The sequence below is a fragment of the Rhamphochromis longiceps genome, linkage group LG17 (genome assembly GCF_057381845.1).
Source record: "Rhamphochromis longiceps isolate RC_006_pf linkage group LG17, R_longiceps_female_GT1.1, whole genome shotgun sequence".
NCBI lineage: Eukaryota > Metazoa > Chordata > Actinopteri > Cichliformes > Cichlidae > Rhamphochromis > Rhamphochromis longiceps.
Window position 1 is genome coordinate 26,081,792 of NC_140573.1, and position 9,183 is coordinate 26,090,974.

The window sequence follows — 9,183 nt, forward strand, 5'->3', positions numbered from 1 at the left end:
CTTTTCCATATGGGTCTCCTTGAAAAATCGGGAGGGTTGGCATGTATGGTTGTGGCAAATCACTAACCTTGTCAAAAACCTCAGAGTAAATCATATCACAGAATATGATGAGCGTATGTTGAGGCGAACTGAAGAGGAGGAGAAGGACAGGTGCTGCTAGGGCGAGACAGACGTCTCTCACGGAGTCCTTTCAGTATCGTCGATACCACCCTGAATATTACTTGGTATCAGATCGGAAAGAAAATCAGTGGTATCGCACATCACTACTCCGCATACGAGCCTTGTACTTTTCTACTAAACAGTCGTCTTCTACTTTGGTGAGGTTTTTTTTTAACACTGTTTTGCTTTTGTTTTCTTTTTTACTGCAATTCCTGTAGAGCAGCTTTTAATGTGTTAATTCAGTATGTGCTACAAAATAAATACCTTTCCTTTACAGTAGGTTTATTTTAAATTGTTCCAATCATGGAACTTCAAAGGAACAGCACTTAAAAATGAACAGCCCGTGATGTCAAAGTACACATTCTACTGGCAAATCCCATAAATGGGGGACAAATTCAACCAACTTTAGTGGATCTCGGATGTCAGAAACACAAAACAACCTGATTGTTAAAACAAAGACAAGGCAGACGCAGAGAAACGCAGACGCAAACACTGAAGCATCTACAATGGCAGAAGCACAAATAGAAATGATTAGAAAAAGAGGACTCGCTGCCACCAACTGCAATGTCTCTGCAGGAGCCTCTGAAAAAAACAAGACACCACGGAACAAAAGATGGAAAAAGAAGAGTCAGCTGCATTCTCTGTACAGGAATCTTTGCAACAACTACGAGACAAACAGAAAACACTTACTGCCCACTCTCTCTCTTTTTCTTTCTTTCTGATTGTGTAATAAAAGTATGAACATGTGTTTATAAGTTACACTTGTGTTTGAATCTTGCAGCTCATCACACATTTGATTTCCATGTGTGACAACTGCAAGTGTCCAGAGTGAGGACAGAATGAAGGACCCACTGCTGCACATCATCTGTGAGGCTTTGCAGCCCTGATGATCCACCACCAGGACAAACACAGCAGTATGTGAGGAAGAGAACAAGGAAGAGCCAGCAGCAGCTGACAGATGGAGAGAATAGACAGACTGTTCCCTGTTTGTGAAGGACTGCTAGAAAAGTTTAGAATAACTAATTGTCTGTCCTGAATCAGTCTTATTAGGTAATGTTCAAATAATTATATCATTCCAGTATTTTCAGTGTGGGAGAAAGTACTCAGGGCCTTCAAGTTACACACTATGAAAGGCAGTAACAAGTTTAATATTCAGAAACCTAAAGTGTGTATCAGCAGCAGAATGGACCTAAAAATAAATGTCCATGTTTGTTTCATTTCTATGAAGCTTTGAGTATTTTAGTAGTTCTGCTGTGTTTGTTGCATCATATTGCTGTAATTGTTTATGAGCTTTAGATATTTCGAGGTAAGTTGATCTATAGTGTTACATCATATTCTATAAGGATGTTATGTGTTCGTATACTTTCTTCCTAGTTTGACCCATTTAGCAGAAGTCAGCCTGTTTACGGCTCTGATATCTATTCTGTATAACTTAACCCTTTGACTGCCTGCTCAACCATTTGGTTTAGCATATTTTGAGAGACTATATATAATGAACTGGAGTACTTAGCTTAACTCAACCTTACTGAGCCATCTCTACCACTTGGTTGAGTTATGTTATCCTAAAAAAAAACACTAGATGGCACTGTGTCAGGATCAGTGTTGGTCAAGTTACTTGAAAAAAGTAATCAGTAACTAATTACTGATTACTTCCCCAAAAAAGTAATCCCGTTACTTTACTGATTACTTATTTTCAAAAGTAATTAATTACTTCGTTTCTTTTTAAAAACACGATTTACAACCTGAAGAGGTGATAAAGTGATAGATCTTTCAGCCCAATTCTACTTTTTCTGCATAATCCATCATACAAAATGTAATCAAATGGAAAAGTCTCTTTTTTTAACTTGTTTTTATCAGTTTTAATCTTTTAACTTTATGCATCAAGCAAAAAATTTAATTATATGCAACATTCTCTGACTTGAATAAATTAGTTTAACATTTAAACCTTTTTTCTACACATTCCAGCACATAAAATAAAATATTTTTTGTGTTTACACTCACTCTTTCAAACAGATGCAAGTAAAACACAGCAGAAAATAAATAAAGTCAAAGACTCACCTGTAAAGCAGGAGCAGGGTAGGCGGAGGTTTACCCTGGTGCAGGTGTGCCGCGGTCAGTTGAAGAATCCGCGAGTTTCTCTGTGAATTTCCCATTACGTCGTTGCTTGCTTGGAAGTTTAGGGGTTTTTTTCACTGTAAAAAGAAGTTTTCTTCCCACGCACGATGGACGCTAATGTTTTTGTCACTTTTTATGGAATTATATTCAAAGTAAGGTCAGTGTTAGGATGCCTGGGTCGTCGACCCAGGGTTTTTGAGTTTATGATATTATTTATACTGTCTAGTTTTTGGTTTCTTTGAGTTCTGTCTTATGGCTTAGGTCTCTGTCTTCTTTAGTTGCTCTGTCTCCCCTATCACCTGCATCCCCTTGTCTAGTTCGCGTCTATGTGTATCTTAAGTTCCTATATCCCCGTGTTCAGTCAGTGTTTGTGTCTACCCTGTTCCCACGTCTCTGTTCCCTTTGTAGTGCCTGCATGTGAGTCTGTGTCTTTGTTCAGTCTGTGTTATGTGTTTCCTGTTTTACTTTGAAGGTCTCCGTCTTTTCTCAGTGTGTTCAGTTTACGCTTCTTTGGTCTCGTCAGTTCTGATTTGCCCCAGCTGTGTTTCCCTCCTGTTACTCATTCCCTGATTGCTCCCTCTGTGTATTTAAGCCCAGTGTTTCTCTGTGTCTGTGTCGTGATCTACCGTTTACCAAGCTGTGTGTTCTGTCTGTCCGCCGGTATTAGTTTATTTTTTGATTGTTTCCAGTTATGTTATATTTGAGTTTAACATTAAAACGGTTTTTGAGTTTACATCTGTCTCTGGAGTCTGCACCTTGGGTCCTTTTCCTGTCTGCACACAGCCGCACCTAACAGGTCAGTACTTCCACGCTTTAAACACTGCACGCTCATACTCTCTCCCACAATCGATATGTGATCCATTGTTGATCTGCACACAGCTGTTGTCACTAACACGCACTCGCTTACGTCACTGTCGTGAGACATTCTCGCAAAAAATCACGGTTTTAGTAATGCAGCGTTCCTACGGGAAAGTAACGGTAATCTATTTACCGTTTTTGCAATAGTAATCCCTTACTTTACTCGTTACTTGAAAAAAGTAATCAGATTACAGTAACGTGCCCATCTCTGGTCAGGATATGGCAGGCCTCATCTGCCACCTTCCAACCAGGAAATCAGAAAGCAAAAAATCACTCTGGACACATGGACTGTTTTGGCTAAAAATTTTAAAGGTAAGTACATTTTTCTGCAGTATAAACATGTCAGAGTCTTTACTGAACATGATTATGTCATTTGATACCAGAAAATAGCTGTAATAAATCCATAATATTTTTTTAAAAACATGCTCAACCAAACGGTTGATTTGTCAATTGATGGTAAGAGTAGCAAAACTTAGCTAATGTTTAGAACTGTTGTTTTAACATATGAAATTGACTATTTACTAGGGCTGCCACGATTAGTCGACTAGTCACGATTACGTCGACTATCAAAATCGTCGACGCCTAATTTAATAGTCGACACATCGTTTAAATGCCGTAAAATCCTGAAAGGTGCAGGAATAACAGTAGGATTTAAGAGTGTAATAACGGACTGAAACAGAAGATGGCGGAAATGCACCTACAAGGATACCGTTAAACGCCAAAGATGAAGAAGAAGCAGCAGTCTCCGTTATCATGGCTACTCAGCAACGGAACTCGACCAAACAAAAGAAAAGAAGGTCCAATGCAAAATCTGCAAAATGGAACTTGCCTTCCATGGCAGTACAACAGCGATGCACGAGCATCTAAAAAGGAAGCACGTCGTGGCATCCGACGACGAAGTGGTACAGTCGTCTCGGTAAGCTAATTGGCTAGTTAGCTGCTAACATTATTGTAAACAGCAAGCTGCTAATTATTTGTGCTGTCAGTGTTAATCTCGTTAGTATGATGTTAACGCCATAACCGCATTAACGCGGCAAATCCCCGTTAGTCAGTGCCATGCAGCCCTCGCACCGCGTTCTCGCGCTAACGGGGATTTGCCGCGTTAACATCATATTGACGAGATTAACGCTGAGAGCACTACTTATTATTGCTTATATTAATAGCTGTTAACATTACAGGACTGCTAAAAAAATATGTTCGTCTTCAATGGACGACTTTGTCACCAAGCCAACAACATGTACACCTCGGCAAGCAGATGTCCTGACTGAATCAATCTTGAACATGTTGGTGATGGACATGAGACCCCTGTCTATGGTTGATGATCAAGGTTTCAAAGAGATGATCAAGCAGTTCAACCCACATTACCATGATAACTACCTACCAGGCCGATCCCACTTCACCAAATTGATGGAAAAGAAATATGATGCTACCTTTGAGAAGGTTGGTCTCTCTTTCTCTCCACTCTCTCACACCACAAACACAAAATAGCAATTTGTATTAGAATTTAATACATTTCATGATGAAATAATATAGAGCTTACTGACTGAGGAACCAATAAATTAATCTTGGTTAAAGCATGTAATGGAAAGTTGTTGTTGTTGTTGTTTTGTTTTTTTTACTGATATGTTGAATGTTTAACATACGTAAGTGTATTTGATGTAACTGAATTATTCAATTGGTAAATTCAAATCTTAATGCATAAACTGACAAGCATTATTAATAATGAAAAAATATACTGTAATATATTTCCCTAATGCTTACTATTGTTCCAAATCATCTCATATCTTTAGGACCTTGGTGGTGTCAAAGGTTTCTTCACCCTGACTGCTGATGTCTGGACCAGTCGTGCAACAGAGGCCTACCTTGGTGTGTCTTGCCATTTCCTGAGTGAAGATTGGAAGATGAAGAGCTTCATCCTTGATACCATGCCTCTTGAGGAGAGGCATACTGGTGCCAATATAATGACATGGATGGAAGAGGTGCTAACAAAGTTTGACATCTTGCCTGCCAAAATAAAAGCAGTAGTACATGACAGTGGTTCCAATATGGTGGCAGCAATGAGACTTCTTGAAGAAAAACATGGATGGGCCTCTATCCGCTGTGCTGGACACACACTCCAGCTCATAGTCAATACTGCTCTCAAAGAAACCACCATCAGCAGAGCACTAGGTGCTGCTAGGCAGCTAGTGGAGCACTTTAAGAGAAGCGAGCTGGCTAGTACAAGACTAAAAATGAAACAGGAGCAAATGAATGTGAAGAAAAATACACTGATCCAAGATGTCAGTACAAGATGGAATAGTACATTCCACATGATAGAAAGACTCCTCGAACAGCGCTGGCCTCTCACTGCCACTCTTTCAGATCCCGAGGTAACGCCAAGGGGGAAACACTACTTCGACTTGAAGCCAGAGCAGTGGGTGCTGCTTGAAGAACTGAAGCAAGGTTTGGCACCTTTTGAGACTGCTACTGTTTACCTTAGTGGACAGAAGTACACAACGGTTTCAGGTCTTCCACAGGTGGTCAAAGGGCTGACACGGGCTGTACACCAAAGCCAACTGGAGACGAGCTCAGGAAAATCTTTCATTGCCAGTGCAGAAAAAGGCATAACACAGAGATGGGGGAGTATATGTACTTTCTCAGCAGACAAAGAAAACTCTCTTATTCTCGCAGCTGCCTTGGACCCCAGATACAGAAAGTTGAAGTTTTTGGCTCCTGAAGATGTCATCAGAGTGCAAGGGACTGTTGAAGTGCTTGCTGTCAAAGAAGCAAATGCTGGGACACATGAGCATGCAAAAGTGCAGACAGCCAATGGTTCAGGTAGAACTGAAAAGACTGCTCTGGACAACCTCCTTGAGTCTGACAGACAGTCAGGGTGACAATGAGGAAGAAGCATCTAAGGAGGACCAAGATGTCCAAGTTGTGAGAAGTGAAGTTCAGCTGTACTTTAAAGAAGCCACAGTTTCTAAAAAAGGATGATCCTCTTAAATGGTGGAGCGAAAATGAGGGACGTTTCCCCACACTATCAAAGCTAGCTAAATCTTTTCTGTGCATTCCTGCAACCTCCACCCCATCGGAGCGGATCTTCTCCACAGCAGGGAACATCTGCTCTCAAAAGAGAGCAAGCCTTTCTGCAGAACATGTAGAAAAGCTAACTTTCCTGGCTATGAACAATAATCTCGTGTAGATTGCTATACTGACTATATAGTCCCAAAGTTCAATATAGTTGTGAGGACTGAGCACAAAATGCTATTTTGTTATATTTGTTTTCGGGTGGCTTCAAACTTGAAATTTCATTAAAAGTTTAATAAACTATCATCTTGTCTTTATTTTTAGTTTCACATACCTTAAACACTTAAAGCTGTAAGCTAATGATAGTTGTATAAGAGCAGATGCATGCTGCTGCAATAATCTGTACGTTTTACGTCCAATGGATGCATAATCTGATTAGTCGACTAATCGCAAGAATAATCTGTAACTAGTCGACTATCAAAATAATCGTTTGTGGCAGCCCTACTATTTACTATTGAATATAAATAATTTAATGATCTATACATGTAAATATGACATGTTTAAATTTTTCCATGACAAATACTGTATGTTACAAAATGTTCTAATGTTTAAAGATTTACTCACTTTCTGTGATTATTTTTTTAAAGTACAGTTTTAAATGACACATGGAAATCAAACCAACTATATTTCTACAAATTTTTTTTTTTTTTTTTAATGTTTATTAGATGGATTGCTAAGTAATGCTTCTGGGATCATGCCACTTTTCAACTGTCAAATGCTGGAACAAAGAGTCCAAGGCGAAAGTTATGATCCCATGCCCATCACTCATCCCTGGATACAATGAGCATATGGGAGGGATAGATCTCTCTGACATGCTGGTACACCTGTACAAGACCCCAGCCAAGTCTACAAGATGGTACCTGCCACTCTTTCGTTACATGCTTGATCTGTCCATTGCAAATTCCTGGCTGGTCTACAAGAGGGAATGTGGACAACTAAACCAGAAACCAATCACACTCAAAAGATTCCGCCTGGCAGTTGTGCATAGCTTGAAACAAGTCAACAAGCCAGGATCCAAAGTTGGCCGACCATCATCCAGCTCTCCTCCACCACCAAAGAAACGATACACCCCAAGACCCTCACAACCACAGCCAGATGTGCGATATGACTGCTTTGGGCATTGGCCACTTCACTGTGACAAGCGAGGCCGATGCAATTACTGTCCAAAGGGCGTCTCAAGATGGAAATGCCAAAAATGCAATGTTTTCTTGTGCTTGAATGCCAGTCAGGAATGCTTTGCAGTGTACCACCAGAAGATCTAATCATCAAGGGTTATTGGTGAAGTTGCATGAACGGCAAAAGAAAAGAGCCAGAACTGTTTCAGTGTGTTTCCAAATTTTTCAGTGCAAAATGGCAATGGTATATAATATACCACCAGAATTTTCTGGAAAATAAAATAAAAAATGTTAGTGCTGTTCCAACACTACAAGGAAAAGTTTATGTTAACAACAGGTCAAAAGTGAATTTGTATGTTTATGAATTTTCGGTAATTGCAGATCAAGTTTTTGATCAAATTTACAATATTTTTGTGTTTTATACATTTTGTGGTCTGTTATTATAACGCCCACTGTTGAAATGGAATCCAACAATGTTTGATGTTTTACTACCACAATAAAGTGGGTCAAACACAAAATTGGGTAGTTATTGTTTTGCAAAAGGAGTATAACCTTTACTTTTTTCTACTAGTTATGTCTGTAGAACTTTATGTAGTTGTACCATAGAGAGACATCTCAACCGTTTGGTAGAGGGTAATATTTAAAAAAACTATAAGGTGCGTATAAATTTTTTTTTTTGATTGTGATCATTATTGACCTAAAGGAATAGAAAATATGAACAAATTTTTTCATTGTATTTTTCTTGGTGAGGCAGTCAAAGGGTTAAAGCAGTTATGACATCTCACCCAATAAAGGAATATTTCATATATCAGTCTACTCTTCATTTTATCAGAAACTTATCACAGCTTGTACATTTTCTTTTTGCACATATATGTAAGCATTGAGCCAAATTTAGTAATGCCAACATACTGTCTCTGATATATGATACATCTATATATACACTGTCAAAGAAACTTGTCTTTGAGTGACGATTTAAGGTGATAGGACATATAAATAAATGCAACTTGAATCTTTACTGAAGCTCAGTATTTGACACAGAGTTCAAACTCACTGCTGTAATAACTAATAATGATTAATATAGTAACTATAATATTGGCCATATTATAGTTACATTACCAAAGTGAGATGATTTTAGTCTCATGAACAACATTAGCTAATTGTTATTTACTAGCTAACCTTAAAATGACTGTTCAGTACAGAAATGAAGCCCAACAATCATGTTTTACAGTCCTGTGGTCTCAGCCTCAGATACCAATTACACAGAGCTCATGTAGAAACAAATGAACAAAATATATTCTCCTTCATTTCTGTCAATCAAAGCTGTATGAAACGTTTCCAGCTGTTAGTATCATGGTTGCTAGGCAACCTGGGCAGCGCACCGGAGGCTAGACGTCCCATTTCACAAGCCTACAAGCCTAGCACTTTCTGCCTTAGCGATATTTGAGTACGCAGCCCTTGAGGACCGTTGAGGCTGCGTACTTTAAGGCTGCAGAACCTGAATTGGGATACAGCCACTCTCGCACTTTTTTCCCGCTTCACTCCGCACAGGAGCCTTGTGCTTTGCGCTGGGCAGAGGGGGGAGGGGCGGTAGTTACACTCACAGTAGCACAGGAACAGAGCGGGAGGGAAAGAGAGCCAGGGACAACAACGTCAGATTAGAAAGGTTTAGTGATTATCCACAACTATTTTCAGTTGCGGATGATAAAAGGATTCAGAAAGTTTATTCCTGCAGGCCCATATGACAGAGAATGAGCATCTTCTTTTTGTTTTCATATTTATAATTAATTGTATTGTGGTTTGCAGTGTTTTGTGTTGTTTCACTTTAAATTTGTTTAAAAGGAAAAACTGAAAATTTAAATAGTTAAAG

General features: G+C 39.2%; 1 pseudogene; it reads left to right on the top strand.

Moving 5' to 3' along the window:
- Positions 1-3,554: 3,554 nt before the first annotated feature.
- Positions 3,555-6,430, top strand: LOC146649794 (E3 SUMO-protein ligase ZBED1-like; annotated as a pseudogene).
- The last annotated feature ends 2,753 nt before the right edge of the window (positions 6,431-9,183 follow it).